Here is a 16,168-nt window from a genome sequence, read left to right on the forward strand (position 1 = left end):
AGCTATGGAGACGTGTGAAAGTATGTGGGATTAATGTGGCTATGCTATGTATAAACTGTAAACTAGGCATTTTTGCATTATTTGATGCTGTTTTTTAAATGCAAGCAGTCATGTTGTTAGGTTGGACTGTTTTAGTTAAATTAGTTGCAGTTCTGTCAGAAATCCATACCTGCTATAATGATGTTGGCAAGGGTCTTTGCCTCCTCCTCGGACTCTGTCACAAACACATGCACACCTCCACACACATGCTATGGCATGTGAAAGCAGAAAGGCCAGTGACACCAGTGGCTAATTAGTGACTTGCCTCATTAGTCGCCTAGTCTCCATCTCTGGCCCCAGCAATTATCCCTCTTAGGACCACACCAAGGTTGAGCCTCCCTGTCTTCATCTCTTTCTCTCACATATCCACCCTTGCTCTCTCTCTCTTTTGAAAACAAGATAGTGTGTGGGGAGGTAACATGTCAAGGTTGAGATATTTTTAGATTTTTTTCCTGATTTTTTTAACGCTATTTTCATGTTGATATCAAAATCTGTTGACTTTCAAATGTACTTCAAAATGATCTTTTATTTTAGAGGTTTTACACAACTTTCCTATATTTTCAGCATTGTCATTATTATAGGCCTAGCATGTTTTATTACTTTGATCGTCAGGTTTTAAAATTTGCTTATACAGACAGAGGCGTCATGCCCCTTAAAATATATGAGATTGGATGGTTTTAAAAAAGTGTTTCAATTAGGTTTAATCACATAGTATATAAGCAGAAGTCGCTTTTCTGTAATTTTTTTTATTTGTATTTAACTCTGCCTACTACACACAGTTTCCCCCTCTCTGTTTAGGCTACTTAGAGAGATGCTCAGCTGTGGAAGTTGTGTTAAATCATTGCAAATTGCAGTTGTGTTAACCATAGTGTGAGAACAGTATGACTTGAATAAATCTGTAAATTATTTAGAGTTTCAGAATTTCCCTTTTGAAAGTGACAGTAGCAAAAGGTGGTTTCAACTGTGACCCATGAGTAATTAACCTTATTTTGTCAAAAAACAAATGCTTCCTACAAAACAGGGGATAGACAAAAGGATTTTTTTTTCTTAGAATCAAGAACTACATAGTGTAAGTGAAAATAGTAGCTACATGTTTGTGAGCTTTCTTAACATTAAATAATCAACCATGCTGGCAAGCAACTAGTTATCATTACCCCTGAGTTTAAAACCTTTCCCCTAACATTTTCTTGTCAATGCGATATAGTGTTAATATATTTACTTATAGGGGGGCAGCATGATGATAAACATAGCAGCCAAAGCAGATAATTAGACTGCTGGTAACAACTTGGTTTGGTGTGAAAAATAACATTCATTTTGACTGCAACTGTGGCCTCTCAAAAAAATGACTACATGACACCCCTGTATACAGATATCACAATTTGTAGAAATAATGGGACATATTGTTAATGTATCAAGAGTAGCAGATCTATTTAGTGTATTATTCAGAGCACAGAAGCCTATTTTTGAATAATCCTGTTTCTATGCATTTCTATACTTGTAGATGTAAAGCACTGGTAACACTTTACATTACAGGCTGCAAATTGCAGGGTCAATATTTTGTACATACAGGCTACCAGTGAAATACTTACTTGGTACTTACCAGTAACTACAAGGGAAGACATTACAAGTAATAAAGGGATAACAACTCTAGGGGGAACCTAGAGAATAACCCTGTGGATCCAACATGTCAACTCACATAGCTTCATTCACTCATTCTTTGTTATCAGCCCCTAGAGGCTGTTAGGAGACATAGTATTGTGTATTGTTCCATTACCAAAATGTAACAACATTTTGACAAAGAGGACTGGGTGCTATGGGGTAAAGGCATCTAGCTCCATTAATCTGAGTGACCCCTATAAATTCGCCTTAACTAACTTTATGCTATAGTTATATCAGTGCACCCCAGCCTTTTAGCAGACATAGACTCTTATAAACACATCTGCACCTATTGGCTAGAAAGTGTTTTGAGTAGTGATTAAGTCTATAAAACAATATTACCCTGTAAAATCCACAGCACTTATTTCTGTAAATAACGCAGGACTTAGTTTATGTTTAGTTTATGAATGCAGCAAATGACAGAAAATTCTCAATTAAAGGTGCAGTGTGTAGTATTTAGTGGCATCTAGTGGAACATACTTGGCAGGAATGGAATATAATATTCATAAGTATGTTTTAATGATTGTATAATCCCATGAAAATGAGAATCATTGTGTTTTCATTACCTCAGAATGAGCCTTTTATATCTACATAGGGCACAGGTCCTTTTCCACAGAGCCCGCCATGTTGCACCGTCATGTTTCTACAGTAGCCCAGGATGGACAAACCAAACACTGGCTCTAGAGAGGGCCGTTCGCATTTTTCATGGCCACCATACACACTTGGAAGGGGGTGGGGGGGTATTCAGTTGGTTGTGATCTGCAACCTCATCACTAGATCCCACTAAATTCTACACACTGCTCCTTTAATGCATGATTTCACCAGTTTCTTTTCCTTCTGATTCGACAGAGCAGAGCAAGTTGACACGGGTTGTTTAGGGGTACTTACAGTGGACTGCTAGAGGTATTTTTAAAGTAGCAGTAATCCTGTTTGGGTGCAGAAATACTGAGCATACACTGGAATATTGCCAAAATATTATTCCACATTATGCAACTGGGCACAAACGATCATTAGGCCTAATTGCAAACACGAAACCCTCGGTATTTTTTCATTCCCTCTCCAGTGAATCTTTGATTCTTCATTAAAACTCACGGTCCAGTTTTCACCCAATTTTTGTCAGTTTGGAAGCGGAAGAATATTTATAGTTTCAGCGGTCTGTTGCCCTCTTTTTCCCCCGTGTCCAAAGTAAAGCTGAATTTTAAACTAGACTATTAAATAGGCTGCTGGGGCGGTCAGAGTCTCACGTATTTGAGTGGCATATTATTTGGATATCACTGTGTGCATATCTACCCTCCCATCTCATTTTCCTCACCACTCGGAGGAAAACATAATTAGCTGCCTCTGCTCTCCATGCTTCATGGTACAACAGGGCCAACTCACAGAGGGCTAGATTAGGTCTATCTGTTCAGGCCAGGTCCAAGCCCAAGGTAACTACTAATAGCACAGAGGTCCCCTTTGGTGTTGCAAACTGAGCAGTGAAATCATCCTGCTATACTTCTCCTTCCTGATATTTGAACGGTTTACTTATCTTGTTAAGTTGTAGTTAACTGGTAAACTGATGCAGAGTCACCTCATACCTTCTAATGTTTAACTTCTCGTCTGTCACCAGTGCATGGCAGTTTCTGTAAGTGTTGGTGCTTGCAACATTGTCACTTTATGACTTGTTGTCAAGTTTAAGATATTCGTCAGAAGTTATCTATGTTATGTTTAAAAATGTTCTATTAGATAGCAAACTATGCTGTCGGTGCTCTATTCCTGCCAGCGCCAACTCAAAAGTTACTATTAATATAACAAACATGGATCAGAAAAGGTGATTCTTAGTGCACAGAAGGAGACCTCCAAACCTCCAGGTGTATGCGAGTCAAATCAAGAAAGAAGACTACCGCTGGCTTGTGGCATGCAGAGTCAGGTGGTGCAATTTTCTTTGCTGCCATGTCACTCGAAACTTTTATATCTCTTTTCAGGAGTTGTTTGCTTTGACAAGCAATCTTGATCCAAAAACTGTATGCTTTGAAAAAGACTTGAGAGATGAACCAGCGGGCAAGGCAACTGCTTCTTATCTAAAATATGTGCTCTGAAGTGATTGATGAGCGCCTGGACCTTTTCACAAGCTGCCGCTCCTTCAAGCAACATATGGTGGGTAAACAACGGAAGTGTGATTTAAAAATCTGAGCAGCGTGTGATACAAGGATCAGCTACTCAAGGACTGTTATGAAGCTAACATGCAATTTTGCTGGCCTGACATTTCTCCTACATTGCTTACAACAAAAGGGCAGGCTCCTTTCTCTTCAAAGTCTGAATTTCCAGACACGACAATATTGCATTATATAATCCCAGTGAAACAAACGCATTCTGAAGGACACTCCTGTGAACACCAGGGAAGACAAGAAGCTGGATGTTCCCTCTAATTAAAACTGGAACAAAGAGGGAGTCAAGACCTTGATGAGGAATGCTCTTTGTCTTTATCTTGTACTGCTTTAAAGTGCAATGCTGCACATTTTTTATGATGACTGCTACAAGGTGGTATGTTTTATTAATCTCCAGATTTATTATGCAAATATTTGCATAGTACTGCTGTGACACTTCTGGTACAGCACATTCAATAAGAATATAAAATACTATAAAGTTGCAACTGTCTCAACAATTTAAGCAGTACTTTATCTTGTCTTAAAGCAGAGAATTGCAGGTAGTTTTCATTTCCTACACTTTTAGTTTAAGTTTGGAGGCATATAGTGTGTTGTCTGACTTCAGACTATGCCTTTTTACAACACAATTCACCGGAAGATTGGTGTCAACTTTTTGACTTCAGCCTTGTTGTCCAGCCTCCTCTGAGATTTGTGGAAAATATTCTCGGTATTCAAATGTCTCACTCAGTCCCTCCTTTTCTCAGGGCGAGGTTCATGAGCTTGCATGAAACCCCGAGATATCTGTCAGAGACGGTGATTTATCACTGAGCCATTGCCAGTCTGCAGATAAATGGCAAAATTTAGGCTTCAGCAGTTGTCTGGAGGTGTGTGTGTGAGGGTATGGCATGCAAACATGCATACATAAGCGTGTGCTTCAGCTCTCGAGGGAAATATATTGCAGACTCATACAGCAGATGACTTTTCATTATTGTGATTACTTTTTTTAAAGGACGCTAGGAAGACCAGCCGTCTCAATTTATTAGTTTTGATGATATACTGTACAGTGAGGAGAAACAGGAGCATGAATGGAGCAGTAACCTTGGCTCCTGGTCCTTAGGGCCCACAGCCTGTTGGTTTTATCCAATCAGGGAGTGATTTACACAGAGCCTGTTGGTTTTATCCAATCAGGGAGTGATTTATACCTGGAGACACAGGTGATCGCATTTAACTACAATTAACTGGCTGGTGGGAGAGAAATCAGCAGCACTGTGGGTGGACATCCGGGATTTGAAACTAGTGGACAGGGCAGAACAGGTAAGAATTGTAATTAAGTGAGCCCACAGCATGTCATGTTAGTATATTGCTGAAGTTAAAACACAGTACTGACAAGAACAAGTGGACTGACAGCCAAGCCACATGAGACGTGATATATTTGCATTTGGAGTCGTGGCTGCTCCTAAAAATTGGTTGCTTCTGGGCATGTTGACTAGAGAAATCAGAGAAATAAATCATCATGATGGGCTGTTCATTGCAGCTTGCATGTTGTTGTATTCAAGTATGACCAAAATATATTATGACTTACTACACTTAAAATGAAAACCTTGTGCTAGTTCTGTTGTACCTGCTATGGCAAGATAACGTGCATCTTAAATATTCTAATTAGTACTCAAGAAATATACCTTTTTTAAGCTAGACATTTTGACCAGCAAAATACAGGTGAAATTAAAGGATAAGTTCACAGTTTTTCAACTCTATCTTAAAATAATAGTCAGGTGTCCAAATGGATATTTGGACACCTGACTATTTTACAATGAGTGAAACAGCGCCCCTCTAAATGTTATGTGGTGAATATGTGGTGAAACACTATATTGCACTCCTATTGTAGATCAATGTCACGTCTACAAGGAGGCCAAGTTGAAGTTGACATCCCTTGGTGAAAAAAAGGATTATCCAATCAGATGAGGCTATCATCATGCCACTGCCAAACTGTGATTAGTCAATCATATCATAGCATGTCATCAATGTCATTGAAATAAGATAACAGGAGATAACCGTTAGACATTTGATATCACCGTTAGCAACATCAGCAAGTGCAGTAATGGAGGGTGGAGATTTGGAGTTTTTCGTAAAAAACAATTTTACTAAACTACCACTATAGCAGCAACTTAAAATTAAATATCACGGCAGGCCAACGCCAAAACTAGAGCTGTGTACGGAGAGGAAAAAAGGAGGGATTCTGACTTTCAATGTGGAAAATTATGTCCACACAGAGTGCCTAGCTGGTAGTGCTAAATTTCAGCGGCTATTTTGCTGGCTGTGCTTCTTTTCGACAAGGATTCGTGCTCACTGAACAATCCTTGGGCCACTACAGGATTCATCGACCTTGCCACTCTGTCACAGGCAATTGAGAGGCACGGTATATCAAAAAGTCACATAGATAGTCATAGTCATTGTGCTGTGAAATTGAAGCTTTTCTGACACGTCAGGATTGACGAGGCTCTGGACTTGGCAAGAACCATTAGCACAAAGGAGCACAATGAACAGGTGAAGACGAAGCGGGATATTCTGATGAGAGTCATTGTTGCAGCCATGTACCTTGCGCGCCAAGAACAAGCATTCAGGGGACACAATGAGGCTGCTGGGAACTCAAACTGGGGCAATTTTGTGGAGTTGGCACATGCATTTGCGGAGTGTGATACTACATTTGCAGAGCACTTGGGATTGTCAACAGTCTTCAGTAGTATGTCAAACACCATACAGAATGACATAATTGAAAGCACAGCTATCCAGGATGAGAATGATAAAGAAATAAACATGTCTCCTTTCATTGCTGTAGAAGTGGATGACATGTCAGACATTTCCTACAAGTGCCAACTCACTGTCATCATCAGATATGTTAATGAAAAAGGCAGTGTGCGTGAACGTTTTCTTGGCTTTTTTGATGTCAGCTCAGATAGAGATGCAAAAGCTTTAACATCAGTTGTGATGAGAGCCGTCAGGAACTACAGTGCCACAAATAAACTCATTTGTCAGACTTATAACGGAGCAAGCTGCATGAGTGGACAGCAGAGTGGAGTGCAGGCTTTAGTGAAATCCCACTGCCCCAATGTGCTATTCATCCACTGTTATTAAGTTAAATTTGGTTTTAGCACAAGGCACAAATAACCTTCAAGTAGCCAAACTGTTTTCTGCCAGTCTTGATGCCTTTCACAATTTTCTCTCACGTTCATCACTGTGTGAAGCTGATTGAGCTGTGTGTGTACCAGGGGTTTCTGCTGTGAGGTGGAACTTCAAAAGCTGCAGAGTACATGCCATCCATGAAGGACGCATGTCGTTCTGTATCGATTTCAATAAGATATTGATAGCCGGGATGGGACAAAGAGACCATTGCACAGAGTGAAGCCTTGAAGCAGAAACTTGAGGATTTTGACTTAACCTTCCTGCTCGGGATCTTTCAGTGCATTTTCGGTCTCACAAAACCACTCTTCAAGGTTCCGCAAAGTAAGACAGTGGACATCAAAAAGTGCCAGGATTGGATCAAGAGCACTCTCAAAGCCACAAGAACAGATGAGACTTTCAGTGGCATTTATGATGAAACAGTCCAGGCAGTCGGAGAACCTGTGCCCCGAAGTAAACGTTGCCGCGGCTGGGAGGACCTGGAGCAGGGGGTAACCAACACCAAGAAGGACACGAGGAAATTTATATCTTTCCAACATCTTTACTTCCAGATTGTTGACAGTATAGTATTGCACAACATGACCCAAAGATTTGCAGATATGGAGCACCTGAGCTTTTTTCGGGTTCTGGATCACACATTATTTGCATCTGCAAGCCCGTTGCATTTCCCAGCAGTGAGTTGGCTCTGCTGATCAAACGTATCCATTCTTTGATGAGCAGAAGTTAAGGAATGAGCTGCACATGCTGTACAACAAGAAGTTGTTTCACAACCCACCAGGAGAGCTGGTACAGCTTCTTTTTGAGGATGACCTACAGAGCACACTCTCCGAGGTCAACAAGCTGCTCCAGCCCATGCTCACTATACCAGCCACCAGCACATCAGCAGAACGCTTCTTTTCCCTTCTAAAAAGGATAAAAACTTATCTGTGGACAGGACAGATTTGTCAACCTAGCCATTGACTTTGTTGCTGTGGAGGACCTAAAGGCCAGTAGGAAATTCTATGACATGGTTATTGACCACTTTGCCACCATGGAAGACTGGAGAATGGCCTTCCTCTTGAAATAGGATGAGTGAAATGGACACCCCCTTCTTCTCTGTGGCTTTACTGTTGACTGAACTGACCATGTGGCTATGTGTGCAATTTTTGATGTGGTTATTGTGCCTCGCTTGCCTGGGTTTAGCTGAATGTGTTAGTCAGTCCACTGAAGTAGTTGTTTTATTGTGGTTGTTTACACACAGAAAATAAGCACCACAAACAGCACCCATAGGGCCAGGTCACCTGAATAGATGAGATTGTGACTGTTTATAGCCTCTGCAGGTCTGTTACTGGGTTGTTTTAGGTCATGTTGTATAATGAGTATTTTGGCCTAGTTTTAAATAATAAGGAAGTATGGAAAATATTTGTGTATATCAAGCACATACAATGGGGTTTGTAAGTCATGTGTTTGTAGCCTATTGATATTATATGATATTATATGATATTATATGATATTTTATGATGTAAATGTAAAACTTGAAATGTCTCCTGATTGAGTTTGTGAATGAATGCTTCTTTTATGTGTATTAAGCGGCCGGTCATGCATTTGGGTGGGGGGTTGCATTAATTAATAAGAAAATGAAGTAGATAATAGGCATGTGCAAGTCCTGCATCTGTATGATACAATTTTGTGTAAAATTATACCGGGCGATGTAATAGCTCATCTGGTTACATTACATTGGCTGTAAAAGTGGCAACATACCATTTCTTGCCCCCCCTTAAAACAGTCAGATGCCCAGACTGTTTTAAGACAGACTTGAAAAAATGTGAACCTATGCTTTAACAGCATTAATGATCTGTTTTGTTCTATTAAATTGTCCCAGTAAGTCAGCAGGGTGACAAAGAGCCACCATTAATGTTATTAGTCCCACCTGTGGCCTTCTGTTATTATATGTCAAAATGTCTGCTGTGAAAAAGGTCAATTCCCAGCAAAGCTCCACCAGCTTCAATCTGAGCAGAGCCCTAATCAGCCAGCATAATTGAAAACTGTTAGGTCTTCAATAAGTTATCTAGTTATCTGACCAAATTAGGGCCTCTGTCATACATTTACACATTACATGGTACATTTTGAATGGCTTAGCATAGCGTGTCCTAGGCTTTCTAATATGTTCATACCAAACAGATAAATGAAACACACCAAACTCATCTGATGTTTCGGGGATGGGTTTAACCACTCTCAGAATTCTAGACCATCACAAGGAAACTAGATGTACATAGCCTTATAGCCTTAATCTCTTTTGTGTAAACTACTTTAATAAAAAATTAATTATCCCCTTTCATTTTGTAGAATATATTATGTAATCACCCAGACCAATTTTAGTGCGGACAGAGGGAGTGATTACACGTTGTTGCAGATCAAAGACATTAATTTGTGCAATTTCTGATAACCTAATTCTCCACATGGAAATAAAAACAGAATACACTACAATAAGAATGATTAATTATTTGCTTTATTCTTCATAAGGCAGCAGGCAAGGGTTTCTGCTTGCCATTTTTCCTTGAGTCAAAAAATTGGGCCACTTTATAAAATGTGATGAAATTCAATGTACTGGGGGGAATGTTAAGTAGTGATGGCATAAAAGCTTTTAAGGATTATAGGCATGTCTCCAAAAAACATGTTCTGTGAGGCAACATTGGGTTTTGTTTTGTTTTTTTTGGTTTGGTTCTTTGTGTCTTTTTTTCAGTTTTTTATTAAAACAGTGAATCAATCATTAACCTTCTACCAACTGGGGTACCTGCAGACCTCAGAGGTATACTTTTTTGTCATATTTCACAGGTGCTTTATTCTATCATTCCAATTTTTCATTAATTTTTCATTGAGTTTGTTCCTAATGACTTCGTATCATTGTTTTCTGTCTCTGTTTTAATTAGACCCCAGTCAAAAGCACCCAATTCTGCACTCATTGTCACTCACTCACTCAATGTCAGTCATTAGGAAGGCTTTGTGGAAAGATTGTACTTGGGATAAAAGCTGCAGTTTGTATTAAAGAAAAATACATATTTTAGTTTCACAGAATATGCAAATTAACTAACTTTCCTAAAACAATAATAATCATTAATAATCTTTTTTTTTCATATGACATTACATAACTAATAAAGTTTTGAGAAGAGTAAGTTAACATTTTGCTATGATGGTTGTTTCTTGCAGTAGTTTATGCAGTCGGTAGTCCTTGTATGTTAAACATGTTGGTAGGATGTGGGTTAGTACAGATGTCTTAAACAATAATAAAGTGTTACAGTGCAGGGAGTGAATTAATTAACCAAGGCTTTGTCTTCAAAGTATTATCTTGCTACTTTGTTATATAGTATTTTTGCTCATGCACATACACCCTTGCTGCACTTTCCTCGCACTGGTATTCAACATTAGTTTTAAATAAGATTGTATAATTCTGCTAAGTTAGCTTACTCATATTGCATACATCAACTGAAAAAGTAATTAATTAATTTTGTTGCATATGTTGTTGAATGAGGATCAAATCAGCTTATGATCACTATGGTGTTCCAAAGTTTACCATTTTATTTAATACATTTTAATTTATTAAAATAATAAGTAACTTAGAGCAGACTGACTCTTCGGTGAAGTGTCACCTGTTAGAAAGGGGTCCTTTCTTTCATCACCACTGTCATCAAAATGACACCACATTTGAGATGTGTTGTTGCTGCTACTTTAAAACTAAGACTTGTTGACTGCAAATAATAAACCCCTCTCTAATATTAGTGCAATGATGAAAAGATCAGGTGCTGTATCAGTTCCTTAGCAACAGCCGTGGCAGTGTATTGTAGCACAATCACAGCTCCAAAAGAAAACTGCCATGTTTAAGCCCTTTTTAATGACTGGCTCTGGATCAAACTCCAGTGTAATGGTTCTTGAATGGTCTTCTCATAGTTTTGTTCTCAGAGAGAAGTAATTAACTTGGTCAGTCTAACTTTGATCCTCTGCACAGTGTACAGTATGGGCTGAGATATGTTGCAATTTTAATGTACCGTGGAGTGTACAGAATATATATTTAGTATATTACGTTCTTCAGCTTCCTTTCTGGCATCTTTCACTACCATCAGCATCATTTCCAACTGCAGTAGGCAGCTGTTTGCCGTGTAAATAATATAAACCCACTCTACACCTGCCCAGCAGACAGACACATTTAGCCATTAGCTGGTGAACAAAGTGAAGCATTTAGTAGTTAAAGAGCCAGACAGTTCCCTCAGGAGTTGGTGGAGACCAAAACAGAGATAAAAGGAGAGTGAATATTGGACTTAGGCACCTTTCACCATGTGACCAGGAACATAACTTCAAATAAAAGTAGAGCAGCTAGCTAGCATGTAGCAACAACTTATAAGATGATAATATGTCAGTCTTGTGTTTACAGCTTGTTACTGCCACTGCCAGTGGCAATAAAACTGTTATTACTACTGTTTTAAAGCAATAGTTTAATATTTGGGGAAATACACTTATTTGCTTTCTTGCAAATTAGATGAGAAGATCAATCTTACTTATATTTGTCTGGTAAATGAAATGTGAACTATGAGACGGTAACCTTAGTAAAAAGAATGAAAACAGGGGGAACAGCTAGCTTGACTCAGTCTGAAATAAATTTCGCCCACCAGAAGCTAAACACCTATATAGCTCTCTAATTAAAATGTTATATCTTGTTTTGTTTAATGTGTTCAAAACTGAAGTCTAAAAATAAGACAAGATAACTTTTTGGCTGAGAGCTGTCTGAGGTCTTGCTGTCTACATAAGGTTGCCAGGCAAACAGCAGCAGTAACTGTAAATATATGCTGCCTTCAAATTAGGCTACTGTGTTCACAAGAAGAGTCCATAGAGTGGTATTCGCATCTTCCAAAGTGGAAATTTTCTGAAAGCTCCGAGTTCACAAGTTGTGATGTGTCATTGACATTTTCTGAAAATAATGGAGGCCATGAAAGTTCATTTTTCGGTGGATGGTAAGTTTTATTGTAATTTTAGTCGTATAGAATTTTTCTTAGTAATTTTATAATATGTCTGAGGAAATTGTTGACAGTCCCAACTGCCTCATCCTTTGCCTCTGTCATTATGCCTTTGCATTTCCAGCATTATGTTATCTGCCCGCTAGCTTGCTAAATTGTTAGCCTCAGTGGCTAACAGAATGACAAGAGAACAACAAAGAGTCTTTTGGCGTTTATGTTGCTTAGCAGTTTTCTCACGACTTAAGCATTTGAACGTCAAGCATATCGTGTACATGTCTTCCCATGTTGTAACCACGAGCTCATGAGTTCCATTTGGAGGCAGCAATAATTTCCCTGGACTTACAAAAAAGAAATCTGTAGCCATGACTGTAGTTCAGAACTTCAGGTGCACTAAAAACTAAAAATCTGTTTTTAGCAGTTTCTTTTCCCAGTGGTGTTATGCAGTTTTTAATCTCCACTTTCAATACATGCGTATATCTCTGCATATCAAATTAAATTAATTCCCAATCTCTCAAATGAAGAGAAAACATAATTCTTGTGTTGATACATGATGCGCCTGTAACACTGACACGCTGCAATACAAACTGTTTATGCTGTAACCTGTGTAATTGCTCTTCGTACATATAGATTTTTCAATAAAACAGTAATTACTGAGCAAAATCCCAGCAGCCCCATTACACACACATGGGCCGTCACTTTAGAGGAAGATGATTAATCACACAAACAGTTGCTCATTTTTAAACACATCCTTAATGCATTCTTTTGCCTCCGGGGCTATATATCACCTCCTTTGCACGTTCTGTGTTTGATGAAGGTTTAAACTTTTTACACGGCTCTTGGACCCTTGTTACACAAGAGAACCACCGGTTTGTGTGTGTGTGTGTGAGAGATGAATGTGTTTGGGGGTGACTGTAAGGCCATCTCTGCGGGAGTCAACTCCTAAAAAAGGGTCAGGTGATGTTGTAACTCACCCTGGTTCACCTCCCACTGCACAGAAAACACAGTATCAATCAATTCTATTTAAAGTGCAGCATGCAGCATGGTCCCTAATACACTTGACAATTAAAGAGAATACATAGGAAAAAACATACAGCAAGTAAATAAAATAATAAAAATTAAAATAAAACAACCACATTAAAAACATCAATGTTAAAGGGATGTTAAAAGGTGATGCATCCGACTTAACTCTAGGATAGACTGTAATAAATTGAATTAAGGTAGTTTTTCAGTCTTGATTTAAAATTTTCAATTGAATGTGCTTCTTTAACATGTAATGGAAGGCCATTCCAGAGATAAGGGGCATGGTAGACAGTAATAAATTCAGAGTCAGGGACCTCTTACGCTTTCTCATTGCACTTCTACCTGTACCTGTTGTCATTCACCATTTTATCCCCACCACCCTTATCTGTTCAGCCCTCTCTCCTCGGAAGAAAATTGTTTTTGTATGCCTCTCTAAATCTCCGCTCTTTCTCTATATTTTACCCAATTTCCAGGCCCTAACAGTCAATCTTTCCCTCTTTACAATGCCATTCGACTTCTGCCTCCCTTTGTTCATCTCTTTCACAGCGTGGCACTGCAAGTACAGCTGGACATTAATCTACTACTGATGAGCCCCACTCACCTGACGGCTCATGGCTGCTTATCAGGCATTGGGTAAGATTAGGACAGCCTCTAGAGCCACGGTGGAGTTTTAGCAAGAGGACGATGAAAAGAGGTTTGGTAAAAACATTGTCATTACCTTTCAGACACCTCTATAAAGACTAGAAGCCCATTCACATTGAAAACAATAACTGTAATGGCAATATTTTGTGCTCACCACACAATATGTGATAAATTCCCCCCAAAATAAAGCCATAAGTATATACTTGAGACTTCATTTTAATCTTTTTGTCATGTCTTTGTGAAAAAATATCACCGTGAGATCAAATTAAATATAAGGCGACAGTTCACACCTACATCCCTTTCTATATCAATCTTTGCTACTGTTTACACTGCACTATGATGGAAAAGCATGTGGAGAATCTGATTTTCAAATGAATCTCTTCATGTGCGTATTTAGTTAGCGGCAGAGTGGGATGTATTGATCGAACGCCATGGTAACACAGGTTCGGCATATCCCACAAAGCAAAACAGCAACAAATGAAGACAAATGTGAAGTGCACACAGATGATCTTTCCTTCCATCCTCCTCTTTCTCATCCTGTTTTTGCTGAACAGTTTCATCTCAGCACTTAACCTCACCTTAAATTTGAGTAAGTCATTATGGCTGTCAAGACTGAGGAGGCAATAAATCCTGCTAAGTATTCATCCATCGTTGTAAGTTTAAATATGCCTGACCAATTTTTACATTTCCTTGACTAATGGAGACAGACAGAGCATCCATCGCTGGAACATCATTAATACATTTGATGAGCCCAGCAGTTTCTCCTGAATACATCTGGACATGCGCTACCTGACTGCAGGGGCATCTTTCTTCAAGGGGTCGCATATGTATTTAAAAGTTTTTATGATATTTTTCTCTGTATGCTTTCCTTGGCCAGTTGAGTCAAACATAGATATATTTCTTTAAACCCTCAGGGAGAACAATACTTTCTTATTGAATACTTTCTCCTCCTGCCAGAATCAATTACAGCAAATGTTTGTTCTGCTGAATCGGAAGCAGTGGTATCTCTCCTGCTCCATCAATAAACAGAGACCGGGACAACACTATCTCACAGTGAAAACAGGAAACTCAATAGAAGCACTACAGCCTTTTTAGAAACAAACAGATTATCCTCCAACACTCCTGACAGATGCTAAAGTTAAAGTGTTTGTGCACATCTGGGACTCTGGAGAGCAGGCAGACTATGGCTCTTTATCTGTTTATGCCACATCAAAGAGCTGAGTTGACATTCTCGGGTCATTGACTGCAGACTGGGACACAGCACAGACAGAGTTGAAGTGTCCTTTTTTAATGATAAGACACAGGTGAGACAGATGGAAGATGTTGGAGAAAATGAAGCTTTCTGCTGACCGCACTAATGTAAACAGACTCCTTCACAGCAGAACAGCTTTCATACTGAATAAAAACTTAAGCCTTCTATTACAATTTTAGGAATCTACAACAGGGCCTGGGTAAAAGATGGATAAATGATGTTGTCAAGCTTAATCTGGTGAAGTTGCTCAAATTCCATGGAAACTGAACCATATCTCTTTATGGAAACTTTGTGAACTGGAGATAATAGCCAAGGTGGGCATACAAAATATGCTTCCCCCATTACAGTACCTGCCTCTGCAACATGCACACATAGTTGCACACATTCCTCTTTGCAAAGCTGAATCCGCCAAAGTTTTGTCACAAGGGACAAAACTTGGTTTCTACTCGCTGTTTACTCTTAAAACTACCCCTACGTTGTTTGAACTGCAGTCATATCCACAAACCTGAGCCAAATGAATTGGACATATTGTCACTCGCCTAATTAAGGCGCACTCCTCGCAGAGCCCGGCTCAGGGAGGGAGAGTGTGGGAGGTTCCAGTTACTCTCCTCATCACTACTTGTACTTTCTGCACCAGGAAGCCGAATGTTAAACAGGTCTTTCCAAAAAATCTCTGAGCTCATTGACATTAAGTGCATCTCTCCACTTTTCATAATAACAGTCATTATCTTCAGCACACATCTTTCTGCTTCATTTAAGCCATTCTTAACAAGGGGTATCTATCATGGAGGTGCTACTGTTCTCCGGTCGCAATGACCTCCAGTGCTCTGATTTATTCCTAACCACCTCCTCTCGCTCTGTCTTTTGGTTTCACTGTGGGACTAAACCTCCACTGTGAACCTTTTTAATTATGAAGCCGTAATTTAAAACTTCATCAGTCCTGGATGGATGCTGGACAGGGTGACATAAGCAGCCGGCAGCCTCTCCGTCATACGGCTGGGGTCATTTTTTAAATGGAGATGAGGGCATGATAATAGGGTAGGTAAATAAGGGTAGTTCAGCTCAAAGTGTACTTCCATGGTTCTACAATTATTCTCATGCACATGAATAATGATCATGGTTTTGTCACTTTGATGAAACTTTCCTTCTTGTTATAGCATGCATGCAAGTTTCTGTCATTTCTCCAACACACACCAACAACAAATTGGAGTCATTCATTAAATGAAGGTTATCTATCACCGTGTGTGTGCAAGTGTGTGTGTGTGATGAGA

This window comes from Thunnus maccoyii, chromosome 21 (assembly GCF_910596095.1).
Source record: "Thunnus maccoyii chromosome 21, fThuMac1.1, whole genome shotgun sequence".
Lineage (NCBI taxonomy): Eukaryota > Metazoa > Chordata > Actinopteri > Scombriformes > Scombridae > Thunnus > Thunnus maccoyii.